Source organism: Drosophila innubila, chromosome X (assembly GCF_004354385.1).
Source record: "Drosophila innubila isolate TH190305 chromosome X, UK_Dinn_1.0, whole genome shotgun sequence".
Lineage (NCBI taxonomy): Eukaryota > Metazoa > Arthropoda > Insecta > Diptera > Drosophilidae > Drosophila > Drosophila innubila.
The window spans coordinates 23,845,727-23,869,756 of record NC_047626.1 but is presented as its reverse complement, the minus strand read 5'-3'; the positions used below and the strand labels follow the sequence as shown (position 1 = coordinate 23,869,756).

At 35.3% G+C, this 24,030-nt stretch overlaps 1 protein-coding gene across 2 annotated transcripts in view; it reads right to left on the bottom strand.

Moving 5' to 3' along the window:
- Window positions 1–24,030, bottom strand: part of LOC117793867 (GAS2-like protein pickled eggs) — a 76,277-nt gene that overhangs the window by 47,590 nt on the left and 4,657 nt on the right. Inside the window, exons 2-3 of one of the 2 annotated variants that reach the window (XM_034634297.1) lie at window positions 21,508–21,544; window positions 979–1,028 (exon numbers count right to left, since the gene is read on the bottom strand). The gene's annotated coding sequence lies outside the window, so the exon portion shown is untranslated. The remainder of the gene's footprint in view (window positions 1–978; window positions 1,029–21,507; window positions 21,545–24,030) is intronic. The other variant, XM_034634298.1, reaches the window with a different exon arrangement.

The following is a 24,030-nucleotide window of genomic DNA, read 5'->3' as shown; positions in this document are numbered from 1 at the left end:
CATTTAGATTTTGTGCACCTATTTTTCTGTCTAATTAAATTACATTAAATATTAATTTCATAGAAATTTAAAAATCGTTGTCTTTATCTTGATATAACCATAAACTAATCGCGGTATTTCAAGAAAAATGGTAAAAATGGAATTTTCCAAGCAATTAAAGAAGCATATCTATTTTTTTATCCACATATGTACTTATACATATGAATGTGTGTGGTGCAACATGAGTTTGTGTCAGTTGCTGCATCAGATCAGGTGAGAGTTATGCGCTGTTGTTAATTAACCATTTACGGACTGATTGCAGAATGACAGACGAACAAGCGGACAGACAGGCAGTTATAAAAAGAATATAAGACAGATAGAGAATAGATAGAGAGTAAGATAGAGTCATATATACACGTAAGTTAGGAAGAGGTATGTACTTATAACAAGGTCACCTTGAAGACAAGCAAAAAACTCAGGGAACTTCCACAAGGGCTTAAATTGCTTAGACACCGTTAACCTAACCTCAAATATCGGCATATTACTATCGCGAAACGATAAGCAACTATAATATATTGATTTCGGTAGTTAAGACCATATGAAGTCATCTTGCAGTAATTCTCTGATTCTAAGTCTCTATTATATTACAAATCTGTTTGTGTATTAAAATACAAATCTGTATCTAAATTCATCCAATAGCTGATATCGATAGTCAATAATTTTCTACCCTTTTATATAGAAATTGCAATCAAAAACGATATGATTAGAAAGACGATAGTCGATTACTTATTAACGTAGTGTCTTTAATTTTAATTATCTCTCAGACATCGATAGTCGAAGCAATTTCAAATAAATTCACAGGAAATTTTTTAAGTCTGCCAAAACATTAATCTAGTCAGTATAAAGAAACATTTCCCTTCAAAATGTGCAATCGATAAACGATAACTGCTTAAAAATTAAAGCCTTCATAGAAATCAGTTCATATCTTATTCTAATAACTTACATTGCGACAGTTTTCAGTGTTCGTTGCACTTTTGTTGCACATCATGCTGCAAAAGAGAATGAAGGAAAGAAAGAGAGAATATTGATTAGTTTATTTGATGTCTTTTATTTACTTTACTTTAATTAATATGCAGCACACACTTGCAACTTGAATCAATCCAATTGATGCAGTGATATGTCAAGCGACAAGAAATAAAAAAAGAAAAACAAAAACTTATTTCAAATGCGACGTGATGTTTGCGTCGCGTTTTTTAGGGGGCGTTGACAGCTGTGCCGCCCCACACCTACCCCTACCCATTCCCCAACCCCAACCCCTCCCTTCAGCGACATTCTCTTCACTCTTGATAGCATAAACAACTTGTAATACTCGTAAATATACATATAACGCGGTATAAAGTACATTCAAAGAGTTGACAACAAATCGGGTCAATCAACTGACGTTTTGGGGCGTCTCACACACGTTTTATACCCATCCCCCTTCCATTACCACTCTCTTCGCGTAGTTGGCCTGGCTAAGCTGCCCACTGTGCTGAGTGCTTATGTGTGTGTGTGTGTGTGCGTGTTGGCCAAGTTGATAGCACGCACGTGATCTGCAGACTGAATGAAGAATTTATGAATGGAGCTCAATGCGTGAGCGAAGCTACAACAACAACCAGTGTGTGTGTGTGTGTGTGTGTGTGCGTGAGTGTGTGTTTCGCACGTTGGAGGATCGTATCCCAGAGCAGCGTCAACAGGTATGTGAGTTCATACCACAATCTGTGAGATACATAGATACAAATGTATCTTTGCCGCACGTGCCAAATGATTATCGATAAACGCTAATCACAGCGCATACTTGCAGTCGATTAGCACAGCTCTCTCTCTCTCTCTCTCTTTCTCTCTTTCTTCCGCTCTATCTCTCTCTCTCTCTCTCTCGTTCTGTAGGGCATTCAAAATGCCAAGATGCAACAAATTTCCGCAACGCCCACAGATATCTGTGTGGCACTTTAAGTAACTCAAAGGTTTCTTGGCTACTGTGCAACCGGCGAGTATCTTTTGGATGTATCTGCGACTGTAGCTGTATTTTGTATCTACATATATAGCTATGTATCTGTATCTGTATCTGTTGCTGTTTGGCACGCATGTCTCGTTGGCCCGCCGTCTGACGCATTGTCTGTGCGTTGTGCGTGGCTTCAACAACTTGAAATTGTGGCATAAACACGTTCTACAATTTCCGGCATGAGTGTTGTTGGCGTTGTTGTTGTGTTGTTGCTGTTTGTTGTTGTTGCTTTCAACTGACGACTGTCGATTGTTGTTGCTGTTGTTGTTTATTAGTTTCATTGATCATCATCATTACTCGCTTTAATGTGATGTGTTTGTAGTTGTTTTTTTCTTACTCCTCTCTTTTGTCTTTTGTTTTCGATCTTGCCCCATGTTGCAAGCAAATAGTTGGCCACATTAACGCTTCCCTTTGGCAAACGGCAGCCAAACAAACCGCAAAAACCGCAGCTGACCTCTTGCCCTAATTGAAAGCTTTTTGTTAATCTCTCACTTTTAGACACTTGCAGAAAAACAGGAACAGGTAACACTCATAAAATGGATTTGTATTCAGATTTAGACGATCTACAGATGCAGAGGAAGGGGATCAACCACAAATGGTCAAATGTCTGAATGAGTTAATGCGATGATACTAAACAGCTAATGATTCAATCATCATTAAACAGACCAAAGAGAAATATTTAAAATCTAAAGGGAGAGTAAAATAGAAGATCGCTTAGAAATATCGCTTCCCCATTAGTGATCACTACTGACAAATGGTGTGGAAGAACCTTACAAACCTTTGATCTATCATTAGCATTCTAAAGATCGTTTTATAACGTTATTGAATGTAAAATCAAAAAACATGTAAAGTTCCTTGCCAAGAAAAAGATATTCCCTCTACTAAGTGAAAAAAATTGTATATTCTCTATTTAGAAAGTGATTAAAACTGATCTCAACTAAAACAACATCAGAGGATCACATGACTCCTGTATTTGCTCTTATATTCTCTCTACCACTCTATAAAATATATAGCTCATTAAATCATTGTGCATTTGTATTTTCGACTTAAGAATTGCCAAAGTCTAAATTAGATTAACGAAGTTTCTGCCACAAAACAAATAAAACTAGTTGACTTTATAGATAGAGATATATGACAATGACCTTGCGAGCAGCTAAAGGTCTTGGGTCTTGGTCTTTAAAAGGTCTTTCATCTCCGGCTTTGCAAACAAAATGACAAATTTTGTCTGTCTCGTTTAAGAACAATTAATTTGTTGGTTTTGTTAAAGTTAGCTTTTCGATTTTTGGAAACGAAACGCACCAAAATAAACAACAAGAAAACAAAATTAAGCAAGTGGGATGGAGATGGTAGAGTCAGAGATCTATGAACGATCACAACCGATCGAGAAACTGACCTTAGGCGACAGAGTCGGACCAAAGTCGGACAGAAAAGTGTTGCGCATGTGCGCACTCCAATGATCGTAAATTAAATAAAAATTAACTTTCGATTTCGATTTTGTTTGGCATTTGTTTAAGACAATATTTGGGAAGCATTTTAGTAATTAATTTATGACTCTTTGAGGGCAATTACAGAGACATTTTTGGGAAGGGCTCGCAAACTGAACAAGTTTCGAGGACAGATAACATTCAACAGACAACGACATCATGTTCATCTTTAACTTGAGCTTCAATCATTAGCTCTCGCTCTCGCTCTCGCTCTCGCTCTGCTCAACATCATGATCATTTGCGATAATGATCCGTGGGTAATCAAACAAGAAAACTGTGTGAATGCCAAGTCAATGGCATGTCAAATGACCAGGTTAAGTGGCCAGGCAAATGGCCAAGACAGCGCCTATCACGCACTTCATTTTGATTTAAGGTTCAACAAATAAATATATGTCAATGGACGTGAGGCCCTACAAACATCATAAACATAATAAACATGCCAATGGCATTATAATGAACTTGCATTCGGCAAAGGAAAACGAAATTCAAATCGAAAACCAAATCGAAATCAATTTCAATTTGAAAAACAAACGCAATACTCAGAAAAAAGAAAAAAAAACACAGCAGGCCATCAGGTTGACCAACTCTAACTCCATTTACATTTACAAGTTTGTCTCGCGTCGACATCGAACCAGCAATTAAATCATGTTGAAGGCTTTACAACGATCTTTTACACGCATAGAAAGTTTAATTTGCCTTATGCCCATTTTTTTTTTCTTTTTTTTTTTTGGTGTTTTACTTTTGGTTAGTAGGTTATAACAAGCTTTACGATCTATTTTGTAATATTGATGCAACGGCAACGAGCTCAATGCGATCATTTACGATCATTGCCACAACCATTCGAATATCAACAAGAATGAATTAAGTAGATGTTGATTCTTAAATAAATAATGAGATGATTTTTTAATCTTTCACTAAGATCATTTGACATGATCATTTAACAAGCATATTAACAAATAGTAAACTACCTAATATATAGGTAAGCTTGACTTGAGATGAAGATCACTATGTGGTTACTTAATGACTATTTAATTAGATGCGAAAGAAGTTTCTTTGACCGATCACTGGATCAGTTGACAGGATCAGTTGACAGGATCAGTGCCAAGCAAAAAATAATATCTACAAAATTTTTTTTATTTTTAGCGAGTCACAGATTATAAAAATACTATCCCCTATAAAACAAAATATAATTTTTCGCGATCATTGTTAGTTTGATAATTTACAGCGGATCGTCATTTACTCATCATTTCCTTTGCCCCTGACAAACATTGTCAAAGGCAATCTTGAGGGGACTTTAAATTTTTTTTTGCAAGATCATTGAAAGTGATCAGCGATAAATCAAAAGATCGTATTGCGCGATTACTGATAGACTGATCTATTCGTGTGTTAACAAATGTTAATGTCTTTTTGATTTGTAAGCATTTCCACACAGTAAAAAGTTTTGATTACAATCAGATCATTGCTTATTGTTGGGGATGATAATAGGAAACGAACATTTTGTGTTGTCCTGCTTTATTACAAGCAATAAGCTTTAGTTTTTATTCTTATTGATTGATCAGCACGATCAGTGGATGACATTGCCTGTTAAGTCTAATGCTGTATTATCGATAAGTGTAGCGTTATCGCTTTCGATGATCGCTTGGTGTTGTCATTTCCGCATCGTCTTTTGTCATTCGCATGCATATCGCGACATTCGGCCGAGAGCTTTAACCATATTTGTCAACCAACGCCCATTTAACCATCGTTCACTGTATTATCAGATATATACGAGTATATATATATATGTATAAACATATTGTTCCGTCATATATCACTGGCAATTGCCGCGATCGAGCCCCTGCTGACAGGAGGAGGTGACAGGCCAACGACAACGGCGCCAATTGCATTAATATGAGGGGAATCGGGAATGGCAGATGAGGGAAGAGGGTAACGGGGTAAATATTGATGATAATACAAGTTGGAAAATAGTCGTGTGCAACGGCGAACCGATTAATTGCCTAGAACTGCGCATGCATAGATAAATATTAATGTTAACGACAACAATCTATTCCACCCCACAGAGCAGACAAGCACACACAGATATATACACACACACACACATTGTAACGTAGCGAATGACCAAAGCCCAAACGAATTGCGCAGCTATAAATTACAAAGGAATTCGTAACGCCCAAACGTCCCCAAAACGAGGCGTAACGAGGCGGTAGCGAAATTTCGCCAGTGTTGTAAATTGCATTAAAGAACTGCAACTGAGATGAAAGAGAACTTTAACAAAAAAAAAATATAAAACATAAGTGGGAGTCAGAGAAATGCGTGAGTAAAGTGTAAGAGTGAAGCATCACAGTGAAGTTAAAGAAAAACAGAATGGAATAATATTAGAGAAGTTGGAAGAGAGAAGTTGGAAAGAAGTAAGAGACAGAAAGAGGTAAAGTGGAAGAGTGAACGGTATGACAGAAAAGTTTAAATTATGAGTTTGAAATAAAAACGAATGAAAGCAGTATTAGAAAGAGAAAAAAGAACGAATTATGAATGAACGAAAGTGAAATGTGACAGAGAAGCATAAAATATAAGTTTAAAAGGCGAGTGGGAGAAGAAATAAAAATTAAAGAAATGGGGGAGAGAAGTATCAGAGCAAATAAGTGAGACACAGAAGGAGAGAAAAATATAAAAGAGAATTCTTTTGCAGAGGAATAAACGAGAATTATGTGAAAGAAGTTTCAAAGAGAAGCATTAAACAGAACTTTTAAAAAAGAAAGGAAAATATAAATCTATATGGAAGAGAGAAGTGTGAAACAAGTGAACGGGATGTTAATATATACATCTTATATTCCAATCAAGTTTTGAGCTTTCTATCTAAGATTTTCTTATGAATTTTTGCAAATATTCCTCTATTTAATTGCTTGACTATCGCTTTCTTCTTTATTCCCTTGCTCTCTCTCTCTCTCTTTCTCTCTTCCTCTCATTATGAATATACTTAATGCACTTTCCTTAGCCGGATGAACCCGTTAAATTAAATATACACAACTGTAAACTTACCCCTCACAAATCCACCTCCGCTTGCTCAGCATATACAAGTATTCATATAGTGATAGTGAATATTACTCGTATTCACTTAGTATTCACTTACTCGTTGTGAGTACTCGCTTGTGAAATTATTTATGCAAATTTTATGCGCAAACGCAAAAAGCAGTAAGAAACAAATATGAAGACAGACAGAAAGAAACAACAAAAACTAGAAGGAAAGACTACAGTCGATCGACACCGACTGTGAGACATCCTGTAATTATTCTATGAAAATGTGTAAATCAGTTAAAATCAAATAGTTTTAATTGCACTTTTACTAAATTTTCAGTATTTAAAAAAAATTTATCTAGTAAAAAATTTTATAAAGCAGCATAAATACAAATTTTGATGTCTCATAATTCTTAGATCTAGGTTTTCATACAGACGGACAGACATATGAACATTTGTTGTTGCAGATCAATAATATGTGAATGTCTTCTTCTGAGTTTTATGCATTGAGTAGACCCTTTGTACTTCTTAAGTACAGGGTTTAAGAAATCGCTTGCATTTTCATTAAATACAATATACACACATATTGATAGCAACATAAACTGTGCGTGTGTGTGTGTGTGTGTGTGTGTGTGTGTGTGCTTAATGCACTTTTGCAACTTGAAACGAATCGAGTCGAGTCTTTGCACTGGGGGCGTGTCTAGCAAGCGGGGGGCGGGGACACAGAGGGAGCGGGAACGGGGAGAAGTGCGGGGGCGTATGTTGTCGGCATTTGTCAAAGGCATTTGGCTACCGATTTGTTTTACTTGCAACTTCGACATTGGCGGCAACTTGTTGTTGTTGTTGTTATTTTTTTTGTTGTTGTTGCAGTTACTCTCTTTGCTGTTGTTGTTGTTCTTGAGCTGCAAGCCAAGCCTCGACTTGGTTTGTTTTGTACCATATCTGTATCTAAAGTGTGTATCTTTTGTGAGCCACAGACGCATGCAACTAATGAGGCTGCCACGGCGTTGCAACGCAGTCAGCATGCAACATGTGTCCACATAATTAAACAAATCTCCTCCACACATGAGCATGAACATTTTGTGCCGTGCACTCTATATAAGAAGTATCTACACATACAAATGTATCTGTAGCTAGTATAAAAGCTAGCATTACCAAGCGACCAGATTGTTGTTTTAAGACCCTGTACTTAAAGAATAAAAAGGGTCTATTAGGCTTTGTGACGCGAAAAAAAAACTGTCAAAAGAAAAGTATGGAAAAAATTGACAGAAATAGAAAAAAACTTAAATTTGAATGCAGAATCAAAATAGAGAACAAATAATCATAAAATTGACATTCCGCAAGGAAATCAGTTGAAGTTTGACAAAGTTATGGCACTTTTAAGTTGTTGAATAAGCTTCGAGGGGAAAGAATGGGAAAAACTATAGTGGTTGGCAAAAAATTTAATTGAACAATGTTAATGCTGACTTAAATAAGAGTTGAGTTGTAGATTTTTCATGAACATCGATTTATTTAACTCGATAGATCGTAAAAAAATTTAGTCGTGTCAAAGTGACTGAAAATCGCATCCGAGATAATTTATTTTTCAATACTCTCTGTATTTTTACATCCTAGCTCTTACAAAACTGGTACAGGGCTTCTGAGAGTCGAGATTACTCGACTGTAGTCATTCCTACTAGTTTTCGATGTTGTTGTAGTTAATTAATGCAGAAACAACAAATAAGAAACGCACCACGACGTCGTTGGCAGGCGGCAAGTTTTAGTCACTAAATTGAACTTTTCAAATGATTTAAGCCAAATGCCACTTTGCATTCAGGGCCATCGACTTGGCCACACACACACACTCATACACACACATTAAAACACAGCTAGAAAGACAGACATGGAAATGGGCGTCGTGTAGCTGTATCTATATCTCTACATTTGTATCTGTATCTTTGTATCTGCGTCTGCGTCTGCAACTGCGTCTAGATCTTGGATGCCTTGACAAGTCAATTTTAGTTTCGTCTAACGGTAACAAGCTGTTGACAGAACGCAGAGAGACAGAGACAGAGACAGAAGCAGTTGCAGTTGCAGTTGCAGATGTCAAATCAAATGCTACTTCAACTAATGAACTATTTGAATCCATAAGTCAATCAGCTCTAGCTCCATTAATGGACTCTCAGAGTTGCAGCTAAATATATACTTACTCATGACTGCAAATCTGAATGCTCTGAAAACTATTAAGTCAGCTAACGTATCTTAGATGCAGATGATTCTAAGATACTTTATTAATATACTTCTGCAGTTATTTGGTTTTTTCACTCGGCTTATAAGACAAATCTTTGAGTTTTATTAACATTTATGGAGAATGTCGGAGCCTTAGGAAAACAAAAGAACATTTTCTGCCCATGGGGTTAGTTTTTTTTCCTAAAGCAAGAGTAGGCAATTATTATATGGTTTTTAGAGATTTATACGTTTCGTTTTTTCTTTTTCAAGTTTTTGGAATATTTTAATTTTGGCTTGGTGCATTTATAAATTATTGAAACAAGCAAAGATCTTTAATATGAGTTCGAAATGGTTTGGAATTATTTGGCGTAGTCTTTTTACGGAATTTTTCATAAAATTAGTAGAAAATATTTTAACAAGTCGATCAATTTTAATCAAATTAATCTAAATTGTTGCGTTTAAATAAAGATATCTTCTAAAAGATATAATTATTTCGTGCAGTAAGTAAATTTTTCATAGGTTTCTGCAATGACTCCTATAGGTTTTAGCGGATCGCTTGTTATCAACATTATTATTTGTTAACACCATGAGAAACTATTGTACCAAGTTTCAATATCTTTGTTACTCTGTGAACTGAGTTCACATAGTTAGTTGATATTTTTCCCATTGAAACCGAAGACAATTTAAAAATGTTAATATGCTGCACGTGCCAAGATAATTATAGTTAATTATATTTGTGAGTTCAACTGATCAATCAATGTCAAAGCGAATGAATGCCAATTTTAATGATGATATACTAGATAATGATAAAACAACAGATCCCTGACAGACATATCAAGCAAAGTCTGGTCCATTTTCCTGGCCAAGCAAGAAGAAACTTTGAGCCATGGAGCATCTCTATTAGATCGGGCCTTAAATGATGATATCCGGTGATGAGAAAATAAATGAATAAGTGAGTGAATGCATGAGTGAATGAATTCATATTAAAGTGAGCAACCCCAATGCCAAAACTGAATTGTCAAAAGCCCAACTCATGCCACAGTTAAAGGGAGGCTCAAGGGGAAGGTTGCCACAGTGTGGCAAGTTGCTTAAATGAAATAAGTGCAATCGCAATTGAAATTGAAATTGAAATTGCAGTCGGACTCAAGCGAGATAACTTGGATAGGTGCGACAGACGACGCTATATATGTTTCCACTTGACTGGCAACTACATCCCCCCACCCCCACAAGGGGAAAGGGTGGTCAGAGAGAGGAAATGGAAGAGAAACGGAGTGTGGGTGCAAAGGACACGTGCAGTGCAGCTAAAAACCAATAAAATGCAATGAGACAAAATAAATTTTCCAGCAAAGTGATTTTCACATTTGTGTGTATGTGTGTGGAAAAGTTGGAAAAATTGGGAAAAATGCTATTGCATTCGGGGTTGGCCACAACAACAACATTTTGTCAACTCAAGAATTTAAAGTATGGCAAAAACGCAGCCGACTTATGAGATTCATTAGAACGAAAAGGCTGAAAATGAAAATGAAATAAATATAAAAATAAAAAAAAAAACAAATTTTTCTGCTATTTTTTTTCCTGTTGAAAGGTAATAAATAAGCGCTAGATGCGGACACGTGTGCCGTTAATCCCAGAAGCAGAGAGAAACACGCACATACACTCCCCAAGTCTGAGTAACCCCTACCCCTTTCCCTTTCCCGTTCCTGTTCCCGTTCCCTTTTCCTTCCCTGAAAAACCCCTACCTTCTCCCCTCTCTGTTTCAGCACACCATATCATATCCCCCAGTTCTTTTTTTCCCCACAAAATTCGAGCGATCCACGCATGGTGCATCGTTCTAATTAACGTCACAGCAAAAACAGAAGCAGAACCATAACCATACCATATAGCATGCCATATACCATACCATATACCATATCATATACCATACCATACCAAACTGAATCGTACCGTACCGAACTGAAAGTGAAAGAAGTCGTTGTCGTCGCACAGTGGAGCCTTTTGTCATTAATCGCTGTAAAAATCATCAACTTTATTATGTCAGCTGTTTTGAAATTTACATAAATTAGTTATACTCGTAGTATTGATTAATATGTATATTCTTAGACTTATTAAGTTCAATTCTACCAAAGCTGAAAAACTTAATTAATCCTATTAACTAAAATTTATTTGGAAATACAAATAATAAGATAATGATAGGTTTCTTGGATTGTCCGCAATAAAATTAAAAATATCTATTTACTTCTTATATTTTGTCAAATTTACCACTTAATATATTTATTCGATTTCAAAATGAATTCTGACTAAACTTTGAGAAAATCTATATAATCTATATTGTATTAATTTTTGTCGCGTTTTTTAGCTTAAGGCCCCATAGTGCGTCGTAGAATTCAAAAGATGAAAGTGAGAACAGTGGAAAAGAGCTGAGGGGCGGAGCAGTACCAAGAGGGGGCCGAGTGTGGCAAATGGGGGAGCTACAGCTGCAGCTACTTCAATGCTCTGCATAAGATATTCATATATGTATTTATATGCCCGCCTTGAAGGGGTAGCTGCAGCTTCCCAAGAATAATGCAGACGGTATGAGGTGAAGAGTGGACGAGTGGAAGAGAGGGAGCATAAAAAAGGTAGGAAGAGCGGGGGGAAAGAGTTGATTTCCTTAGCAGTGTGTGGTTCGCATATTTCTGCAATTAGGGGTTCGTTACGAGTCAAAACAAATGCCGATTGACATTGTGAAAGCAATAAACATTTTACAGTGCCAACCAATCGTAAGTTGCCCCTCTTTCTGGCACGTCTCCATTCCTCGCCGGGGTCAAATCTCCCAAATCCGGCTTAATACGAGATTTCTAGTTAGTGATTAAAGACTATGATTAAGTCTTTGACAAACTGATTTCACTGAAATGAACAATCAATTTCTAACCCATTGGGAAGATCTATATTTGGCATAAAATGTGATCTTATTGAACTCGTTGAACTCTGTGATCAACTTGGGGTCTTTCTATTTCCATAAATGATAATGTGATCATACTAACAATTTATAATACTTAAAATTCTACGAAAATCCATGGCAAGCTTTAAAAGTGATCACACAACTGATTTGTTCTATTTGCCAATTAATAAGTGATCATGTTTTCAGTATTTATTATGTTTTCCATAGATCACTTTCATTAAGCGATCGTACAATCAATTAAGAAAAATAAAACTGTAACTTGTTTCAAATGTAATCTGTCAACTGATGAAGTTGAACTATTGATGATCAACTGCTATTATTGTAGTGCCTTAATTGAGGAACGATCAACAAGTCATCGTCAAGTGATACGAATGTTCTTTACTAAGTATCTAATTAATCAATCAATATCTTTACTGGCTAATCAATAAGTGATCGTTTCTCATTATTTACGATCTTATGGATCACTATTCTTTTATTAATTAAGTGATCGGCTTTTTAATTTTTTCTAATGTCCGTGGATCTGATAAGGCTTTTAGTAAACAAAATACCTTGTGGGTCTTCAATTAATCGGTAACTAATTCATATTAATGTATTTATCACTCAATTTCATATAGAACTGTTGATCATTTTGTGTATAAGTCCATTATGTTCTTGTGGGGCAGTTTGATTATTTATTTAGTGATCTTATAATCATTTTAAATGCCTATAAATGCAAATGAGTTTTATCAGTCGATTGATCATATTTAATTCAATTAGTTAAGTCATTAAGTATTAATGTAGTTGTATTGATCGTTGTCCTAGTTGAGACTGATCATATTAAATGGCACTCTGTCCTAGTCTCTGTAATTTTCCCCTTTACTCATTTCCTCTTATTCATTTTCTCTGCAATATCAAGTTAGCCTACTTCTGATCGCACTGATCTTGCCACTCAATTACTGGAAATGCATTGGCCTAGCCCATAAGTGAAGTGCCTCGATTGACGAGCTGCAAAATGAAAAGATGGAGGTAAATCGACAGATGCCTCAAGTGGAGTCTTTGCTCTCAGTCTGTTTACACCCACCAATAGATATTGAGATGCAGATGCTTGATGCTAGGTTAGGTTGTGTTGGGTTGGGTTAAGTTTTTTGGGTTAGGCTAATAACCTTGACCCAAATTATGTGGTCGATGTGTCTGTGGTATGTGCTGAAAGCGTGCTAATTGCTAAAAAAAAAAAACTGTTTTCAACGCTCTCCAGCAAAGCATAAACACAATAAAAATAAAGAAAACTAAATATCGAAATACTAAATAGCCAAAGAATCATCCAAAGAAGAATGAAAGAAAGAAAGAAAGAAGAAAAAAAAGATGTACTCGTATCTCAATTCTCCAAACAGTTTAGACAACTTTATGGACACGCATGGCCCACAAGTGGTTCAAGTAGCAAAAAACAGAAGATTGGGTAAGCCACAATTCGATGGATGAGAATAGAGTGAGAGTGCCAGATACAGATACAGATACAAATACTGTGTATAGGAAGCAAAGAGAGATCGGAAAAGTTTGAAGAGAATTCAACTTAATAAACAGCCCTAAAAGACAAATGCTTTAAACGTTTCTATTGTTGGTGGTTCGATGTGATCCACCACACGTCGTCATCGTATTGTTTCTCTTGTTGTTACCATATGGGAAAATACACACACGCACACACACACACGCAATCATACACATATGGAATGGCTTACCAAATACAATAGATAAGATAAGAAAAGCTGGGACAATTTGCGCTCAGTGTTTACATTTGGTTCAAATTCCAATGCTGTTTGCCTTGTGGCTTGATTGATACGACCAACGATTAGGTATTGGATATGAACCTACTTGTTTCAACTATAACCATGTATCTCAACATGTATTATGCAATACCTACAACTTTTAAGATGAGATTAATTTAACTATATTAGAAGGTTATAACAATCAATAGGAGTCCCAGATGCAACTACCATTGATTTTTTATAGTTTTTATACCCGTTACTTAAAAAATAAGTAAAAGGGTTCGAATATATGTAACAGGGAGGTATATATATTCTTGATCAGCATCACACCCACAGTTTTTAAGATAATACAGTTTTTATGGTAATTAACAAGTAGAACGGGAGTAATAGCTAACCAAAGTTATTAATTAAGTTATTATTTCAATACAATCAGCTAAAAGTATGCAGTAGTTTTTATTAGGTAGTAATTTCTTTTAAGTACTTTTATATATATTAAAATATGTAACGGGTATCCTATGGTCGGGATCTCGACCATAGCTTTTTCCACTTGTTTCAATTTGATTATAAGGTTACCAAATATTACGATCTATATCTATATAATTCTTAAGATTAATTGCAATCCCCAAATTGATTTAATTTATTGCATCCTATTTCGTCAAGTCTACGAATTAATCGTAAATATTAATCAGAAATCTGAGTCTAGCTTACACAGAACTTTATAGATTTCGTATTAAGATTCTTCAGTACAAATCTAATTGAGTTTTCTAAGCAATTTATCCAATGATAAATCACAAATACATCATTAATTCTTAATGTATTTTACAGTTCTAAAATGTTTACTATTTTTAATAAAGTATCTCACGAACAGATTGTTTATAATATTTTTAATCTAGAGAGTATCTCAAACTTAAAAGCTAGAAAGTTCTGTAAAGCTGTTTGAATTTAATTAACTTTAAGGCAAACGGCTAACTGGTGAGTTATAGTAGCCTAAATTGAAATTTTTTCAACTCATTCATGATCGCATTTCACACAGATCAAACTTAAAAACCCAATAAAAAGCGTTTGATAACTATTTTATAGTTTGTCTACTACTATAAGCCATCTTTGGCTTAACGTTCGTTATTGAAAATGGAAAGTTGGCCAAATTGCGGGAATCAAGCGATAGCCTTATATGCAAATCCATTTCGAACTTCCCTCTGTCCAATAAAATAGCCATAAATGCTTAAACGAAATACTCAATGCTCGACATATCGTGCATTTGTTGGACACACTAAGCTTTTGGCTCAATTAAGAGCCGCTGCTGTAGCTTAAGCTTCCAGTCTTCTTACCCATAAAAAATAACGCTCACCATTAAACTGGGCTAAGTGGGCGTGCCACACTTTGACGTTGATTTTGATGTTCATGTGGATTTTGATGGTGTTGTTGATGTTGGCTTTGGCCCGGGGAAGTCGCACGCTTCACTCTTTTTTATGGCTAAGACGACGAGCATGCGATTAAGGTGTTGTCTCCAAAGTAAACGAGTCAGATACCAGACAATAGCTCAACACTACACCAGGAAGACCCTTGGAATAGAGCTCGAAAGGAAAACAAGCCAAAAGCTCCCCTAAAGTCAAAGCGTGTAGAAAGGCTTTATAGCTGTGTGCAGATAAAAAGTTAGACGATCTGTCAAGTCAATATAAACAACTCTAAGTTACTAAAACTGTAAAAAAGTTTTCTCCATATCAATATTTTTCTCAAAATCCGAGCAATTTAAATTTGTATACAAGTACATAATTTGGCAAACTAACTATTCTGAAAATTGAGATTTTGTTTTAAATAAATGTAAATTTTAAGAATTGTTATTTTAAAGTTAACAGGATATCTGCTAGTCGGGCACACTCGATAGTAGTCTGCTCACTTGTTCTTTAAGCTGTTTATAAAGAGTTGCCTATTAATAGACTTAGAATTGTTTAACAAAAGGTAATCCCAAAGGTGTTGCTTTTTGGGCAGGGATTAACTGGAAGGGTCTTTTTCCCTCTCTTATTCCCCTCTCGATCTCTCAAGAGCATCTGTAAGATAAAACATACTTCAAGTGTTCTTGAGCTCGTTTCATTTTGTGAGATGTATGTTGGGTCAATTTATTGTTGTGTTGCTCAGGGTTGCACTTGACATTCACAAGACATGCCGGAAAATTAGCAAAACAAAAAAAATCAAGAAGATGAAGATGAAGATGAAGATGAATAAAAACAACAACTTCAATACTATGAAAAATGATCAGTGATAGACGTAACTTAAGATTGCGAAATCTTCAAGAATAGAATGGAAGCTGGCTTTGAACTGAAGAAAATACACACTCAACACACACAATTCACACACACACAACAATTATGAAGTGTGAAGTGCATTAAACAAAAAAAGATCTATGAGGTAATTCAAACAACACACAACAAATTAGATAAATACAACAGACAAGAGGGAGCTGTAGCTAAAGATGGAGCTACAGATGAAGTAAAAGAGGCAGACAGAGAGACAAAGAGAGAGAAAGAGATGGAGACAGACAAGCCCAAAAGACCCGCATCACAAACAACAACAACAACACAAATGACATTGACATAATGATTCTTAGTTAGCGTTTACAATTTCAAAGTTGTTTCTATTGTTATTGTTGTTGCTTTTTTATATGTTGCTTTTGTTGTTGTTGTTGCTGTTGTTGTTGCTGCTGTCTTTCAATGTGACGGCATCTGTGTTCCGGCGTGTGTCGCTTGCGAGACTTTTGACAAGTATTCTTTTGTTTTGTTTTGTTTCTTCAGTTTTTTCCCCCCTATTTGCATACCCTGTAGAAGCTTAGCAGGGGGTGTACCATACCTATTTAGATGGCTAGTTTTCTATTTCTAGAACGCATTTTGCTCATTTATTAAGATTCGTATCAATAAAATTAAATGATAATAGTTTCAATCACACAAGTGGAAAATTGTTAGAAAATTTTTTTAATAAAATCTATCTATTAGTATACAGCTCTATTGCAAAGTTTTTTAAAAAATTAATACCCCAAGTGAGGAATGAGAAAATTAAGATTCAATATTTTATGAACGTTTATGTACGATCATTTTAAAACTTGGTATAAAGGCAAAAAAAAATTAATTAAATGAATAAATAAACTTGTAAAAAATAGTTTCAAATTAATGAAATGAAATTTGTAAATTAACCTCCACAAAAGAAATCATAACATTTAACTTAGTTACAAACAACAATATTAAATAAACGGTCCTGGTTTTACGTTTCTCTTATTGTAATATTTAGTTGAAAGGGTATTTCAAGTTCGACTTGTTTCGTGTTCTTTTTGGCATACATAAATAGCATCTGCGCGAAGCTTGAACAGCTTAATGAGCAAGACACTTGAGGCTAAGTATTTAGTTGCTGTCGGTCTCTGCTTCTTCCTCTTCTTCAACTTATATTCCTTGTCCCTGCCTTCTTCACCGGCCCCTTCCTGTTCAGCAACCCCAAACCGATCGCCCACCCAACGAAACTTTAGCCAAAAAAATTCTTAATTGCACGCCTTTGGGGCAATTTTGTTATTCGTAGTTGTTGTTTGTTGTTCAAAATTGCTGTTGTAGTTTTTGTTGTTGTCGCTGTTTTCGCATAACTCTTAAAACTCAGTTGGCAAGATCATGATGTAAGCTGCCTAATTTGTCTTCACCTTTTATTCATCTGGTTCGTCCGGTTCGGTTCCATCATAATTCATAAGCTTTTGCACAATTTTCGCAGCCATTTGGCACTCAGTTATACATATTTTACTTTTATTTTTTAATACTCATTTCATACTCACATTTATACTCATGTTCGTAACATTCATTCATTCATCACTCATTCGCATGGCATTTGATGGTGTTTCATTATATTCAATGGGTTTAACACTCGTTTTCAGAGTGCAACCACCCAACAAAAAACGGCAAAGTGAGATCGCTGCTAGCGAGTGTGCTAGACTGCAAAATACCCTGCACGCAGCTCTACATTATGTAAAACTGTTCGGACATTATGCGATCGCAATGAATTTTTAGAAAGGCACAAGTCTATATCGATAAAATAGTTACCTTTTCAGACTTGTGGTTACCATATTTATAGAGCATTATTCGAATTTAGTGCCGTTCAAAATAGTTTGCCTGTTACAAATATTTTTCTATAGCTAATAACCTTTTTCACACATTTTCACTGGTTTTAGGGTATTAAAAACCAAAAAAAAAAAATCCGTTGATGACTAAACGTTATTAAATGTAATGAAATTTAAGTACGCGCCGCTGTCGTTTGCTACCCCTGACCCAGTAACGAGTTTGTAATAGGAACACACACAACATAAACACACATGCACACACTATACGCACACACAGATACAACTTTGTTCATATCTCATAAATATGCTTTTGATTAGAGCCGCCAGCCGCCCGCATCGTAGTTGATTTTGTTAATAGGCAACAATCGTGGCGAGGCATTTAATCGACCCACCCCGCCCTAGTGCCCCGCCCACCGTTGAGCGGTTTAAATGATTAGGCCCCATAGAGTGTTAATTTGACAATTGCCTCGACAATGCCAGAGCTAAAGCTGAAGCTGAAGCCAGAAGCCGCAGGTAACTGAAATTGGCTACTTACAAAACAATCATTTGATCAGATCTTGAGGTGAAGATCAACTTTGATATCATTCAAGATCAATTGCTGTATTCCTTGGAAAGTTACAAGTCGCTGAAAAGTCTCTATAAGAGAAACCAGTACATTTTTTTAGGACTGGGTTGAGTGCAGATCAATGATAGATCAGTTGAAAAATTGGTTTTAACTGCTACCAGATCTACAGATCTTAATAAGTAAACTTTGCTATCAATAAAATACATATGCCAAATTACTTAGAAAGTCAAGATCGCTTGAGATTCAAAAACAAACTATAATTATAAGGCACTCGCATGGGGGTCGATTATTAAGCTAATTAACTTACGGGGTTCCTTGACTCCAGATCGTTAAGATCAATTAAATATTAGCTTGAAAGTTGCCATAAAATTAATCGGATAATATAGATCAATACTTAGATCACTTAGAAAATTAAGAACTTTAAGATCAGCTGAATTAGATTCCATAAAAATTGTTTTCAAATTGCCTAATAGATCACATTGTTAAACATTGTAGTTTGTAATAAAATAAAATATTTGATGGATTATGATCGAATTTCAGAGCTTTAAGCTAGATTAAATCTAGATCAACAATATTGTAACAATATTGTAAAGTTTCTTTTTAATAATCAATTCTTGATTCATTGGTGCACGATCAGTTTGGTAATTAATTTGAATTGCTAGAAACTGGTAAATCTCTTTATAGATACATCCGATTGGTTTATTGGCTACATCCTTCATAGGTTTGAACTGACAGTCGCATTACCCGCGATCATTTGGTTTAAGCATCAAAGTTGGTTTCACTTCAAGTAAAATATGGGGTTACATTGTCGTCTAGCCATTGTTAAGGCAAGTTTCAAATGATTTTATTTCACCCACAGCCCACATACACGTATGTTATGAGGCATCCATCAAAAGTTGGAATGGGCAACATGCGATCAGTGATATGTGATGTGCGATCTACGGATCTGCGGATCTGCAGATCTTTGGATTTGTGGAACTTGGAGCAATTAATAAACAAATAAAAATGGCAACAACAATGCGGGTCCATGACCACAACACGCCCCCAGGGGCAACAACTAAATTTACAATACGACAGTATGATGGGAATCCACCAAATGATCATGATGAACATGATGATCATGATTATCATGATGCCATCAGATGGGACATGGGAAGCCAAACGAAGATGCGTCTGCGCAATTAATTGAAATGAAGTGAATAAATGAAAAGAAAACGACTACAACAACAACAACAACAACAAAGACTCAGATATACATACATATATATGCGACAGACTAGCGTGGCAACACAATGTGGCAGCTGCCACATTCATATACATACAAGTAAGGGCAATATTTCAGCTCCATTAATGACTAAGACAAGACTCCAAGAATCTGATAGACAGTTTGTTCTGTGACTGATCGAGTGCCAGAACTTTATGTATGATAATTCAATCAACTGAGTTGCAAATGGAAATCAACGATCAACGTATTTGAAGCTTAGAATGTTTAATCATAAGTGATCTTTAATTGAGTGCTAAAATGGTTTCCCTGCTTTCTTTAAAGGACTTTAAAAGATTTTTAATAGATCATAAACTGATCAGTTTTAAGTTCTTTACCAAGAAAGCTCTCATATAGAAACATAAGAAATAAATCAATATCAAAATAAAGTCTACTTTTTTTTAGCAGTAACTGATCGCCTTTTACATTGAAGATCACTTACGATATCATAAAATATTTGCACTTTTCTGTTTATAATTAAAAAAGTACATCAACTTGTAAAGAAAAACTGGAAATCTTTGCTAAAGTCAAAGACACTTTTGATTAAGAATCAACTTTGATTGTTTACTTGCTCCCTCTTATTCTATCTTCCCCTCTCATTTCTCTATCTTTCTAACTGATCTACCTCAATTGATATGTTCAATGTTGAACCAAGAACTCAACTTGCATAGCACTCATTGCAATCGTATCGTAATATTATCTAACTTGGGAGATCTTTAAAAATCGATGCATCATTATCGTCGCCTCGTCTTCAACCTTTGGGTAAGCACTTGACACACACACACATACACACACACTTGCACACATACGTCAATTGAGTTTGTCCATTTGGCTGGAGCTGTCCAATCGTGCCATAGATATTAATAAATATTGAAATATGGCTAGAAAAAAAAATAAAAATATAAAAATAAAAATAAAAACCGTCGATTAATGACAAACGACGACAAATGGTTTCCCGGCCGATTGAGCAATCGTTCGAATCGATGGAATCGTTGGAATCAGTCAAATCAAATCGTTGGAGAATCGATGGATTGTTTGGATCGTTGGGATTGTCGTTTATTGTTTTGCTGTTCACCTTTAACGTCTGTTTCTATCTATGAATTCATTTGTGCCACGTCGTTGTTCCCAATTTGTCTTCAGCCTTTTTTTTTTGTACAATTTATTCCATTTCTTTATTTTCTGTTGTTGTCTCGTTTGAATAACAATTGAGACAAGTTATGATAAGCGACAGGAAAAGCGACAAGAAATCGAAATGAAATCGAAACCAAAACCAAAACACAACCAAAAACTCAATTCAAAATCATGACTATGGTGATGATAATGAAAGATGCGTCACATTTTGGCAAAGAGACCCAAATTCTTGACCTACGACACATTAAGCGATATATATACGATCTATATACGATATATAGTAGACGACAGCATCTGCCGACGAGATGACGAAACGTTTGTTATTTTTATTTCAATTTCTTGGCCCAATGCCTATGATTCACACCGATTTTCACAGAACCAAATGATTATTTTTGAGGCGTTTATAGCACACACTCAATGAGTGTATCTGGGATCATTACTGGGTCTGGGTCTCTTTAGGGGCCCTGATAAGCCCACTTTGAGTCAGTGTAAAGAGAAGAGACTGAAAGAGAAAAGAGTCATTTATGGGAAAAAACTATTGCTAACTGTAGTCTGAGGAATTTGTAGCGTTCCACTTTTATGAATGAAGCCTAAAAACATCATCAGGTTTTTTGAAGTCAAACCTAAAACTGATAATAACGCATATCTATAAAGATATAAATAGCCAGAGTATATTACTAATAGTTGACTTAAGATGCGAAAATGTGGATAAGATAATGTTTTGCATAGCTTAGTCAGATACAGTAAAATATTATTTAGAATAATCTTGTTAACAAACCTCAAAAAGATAGCTACTAATATTTCAAAAGGGAATTTCTATAATTACGAAAAAGTATAATGCTATGAGTCAAAATCCTCTATGATTTACATAGTTCAGTTTAAATGTGGAAACGCTCATACTTTTACTTTTACTATCTAATCGAATCCCGAACTAAACTTAAGATGAAAAAAGTATTATGAGTAAAAGTTAAGGACTTAATTGAAAATATCCCTAACTGAAAAAATTTCCATATTTATCAAATCTCTGTCGTAAAACTCAGCTTCAGAAGCACTTACCGTTCAGTTTATGGAGCTTATATGTTCTGGAATCGCCCTGTAAAGGAAAAATTGTAAACAAAAGACATGAATAACGTGAGAATAATAAATTCAATTTTTATAAGTAGTATTTAAATTTTTTACAATTATGCGAATGTATTGTGTGACATCATCAGAAATAAGTATGTAAGTGGAAAACGGTAAATGGAGTTTTATTTGCTTTTTGTCATTGAGCGTTACACACGCACACACGCACACACACACACTGTGACACATGCACACACACGCACACAGGCGAACCGAGTGAGGTGCTCTAAACAAATAAGTCAATAAATAAAGGCGTTAACTTGGTTCGAATGGCCTACGTAAATATGCGATGAAATGCGCGAAAACTACGAGTACTAGTCATGATGAATACGCCGTGGGACAGACAGACGGACGGACAGCTAGATAGACTGACAGAGAGACAGATCGACTGACATTATATATATATATATATAAACATATATAGATGAATAGACGGACAGGCGGACAGATACGAGTAAAACCGATACAACTCGTCAGCTTCGTGTAGGCTTGTTTTGCAATAGCACACACACACACACACACACACATTCTTACACTCGCAAAGTTGGCAATAAGCTAAAAGCCGACAAATGTTTGACAAGCGGAAATGGCAAAAAGCACTGCAAACACACGCAGAAAACAGCAATAATTCAAAGAGACCGAGATCCATTGAGTTGACTTGAAACGATCCCAAAAATATAAGAGAACCGATGAGAAGAACAGGAAGTTCTTGGAGAAGTCCTGATTTCAAGGAAACAAAAAAATGTTTTAAGTCAACATAAAAGTTCTAGAGCTTAATCTTCATAAAGCTTACAACGTGCTCAATTCTAATATTTTTATTAAAGTCTTCAAGTTGTGCCGGCTGTGAAAAGATACTCCCGATTGCAACGGAAATACTTATAATTGTCTGAGAATTATAAAAATTAAGTAAGCCCAACTATTAAGAGCTTAAACAGGTGTTTCAATTACTTTAATTTCTCTTGTAGTTTTCAGGAAAGATACATTCAGTAGTGGTAAGATACTTCCAGTATGTAAAGACCTAGCTAAACTATTAAAAGCTTTAAGGAAAAAGTGAAAAACTTCTATCAGTTGAAACTTTCAGTGCTCAAAAAATGTTTCCAATTATTGACAATTACTTTCAATCATGAAAAGATACTAAAAATCAATTGTAAAATGTCGAAAATCAATTAAAAATTTTATCCATTTTATCGAATGACACATCCATTTGTCAAAAAATACTTTCAATCTCGGCTAGAAATGCTTTAAAGTGTTAAGGAACTATTAAAGATTACAGAATGGAGTTGGATATTTACGGAACTTGAAGATTCTTATCGAAAGTAACTACCAGAAGTCAAAAAATACTACTTAAAACGTTTGGACGGCTAAGACAACTGTATTGTTACTGAATCCATTGAGAACTCCAAGCATCCCAGCACGTCTTGACGCCTTGACACCTTTCCATTGTGCCGATATCTGTATCCGTGTGACTTTTTGAAGTTCCTGCAGTTCCGGTGAAATGTGTAGGTAGTGTTAAAATTGTATGATGATTTAAGCGGTTGTCGTTGTTGTTGCTGTTCCTTGAGGTTAACACCAGGTAGAGTCGTGCCTCTGGCAAGGTCATTGCCATAACATTTTCATATTTTTTTTTGAGCCGTTAATAAAGGCCCCTGTTGTGCATTAATTGTTGACCTTTGGCTTGGTCCTTGGTGCGTCAACAATTCTAGCAATTCTAAGTGTGAGTGTGTGTGGGTGTTTGAGTGTGTATGTGTGTGTAAATTATGCCAGACAAATGCCTGCGCATGCGGTCATCAAGGTCGCCGCCCGAACAGCTGACATGACTCAATCACTCCCCCTCCCAATACTCCTTGTGCAAACAACAACAAACTTTATATTACACATTGCATATGACTCATGGCAATTTTCCCTAGCCTTCCCCCTCCTTTTACCTAGCCAAAAGAGTTTCGTCATTTATTTAGAATTCTAGTGCCATTTCTATTTAGGAATGTCACTCATTTTTATTGTGGGAGGAACTTAAGAACCTTGAAAGCCTTCAGATAAAATAAATTAAACAACAACAAACCACAACAACTCACTGTTTTTTTACATTTATTTAAAAGTCAACTTTGAGTTGTATTTGCTATAATTATAACCTATTAACTTGAGTAAATGCAAAATAATTCATATTAGTAATTTATTGAATAAAAATAACGAAAGGATCAAAGAGATGGTAGAGAACTAAGAGAGCTGAGAAGCTTTAAAGGTTATCTTGGCTCTTTCTTTTGTTTCTTATTTTATTTTGATTCTCTTTCTCTCTGATGAGATGATGATTATAAAAAGTATTAAAAAAAAGTATAAACTATTTTCAAGATTAAGAAAAAAACGAATATGTCAATTTTTTTATTTTCACATGACTAACTGCATTATATAAATTTAAACAGAACAACTCTACAGAGAAAAAGTGCAGCTGAAATAGGGTAT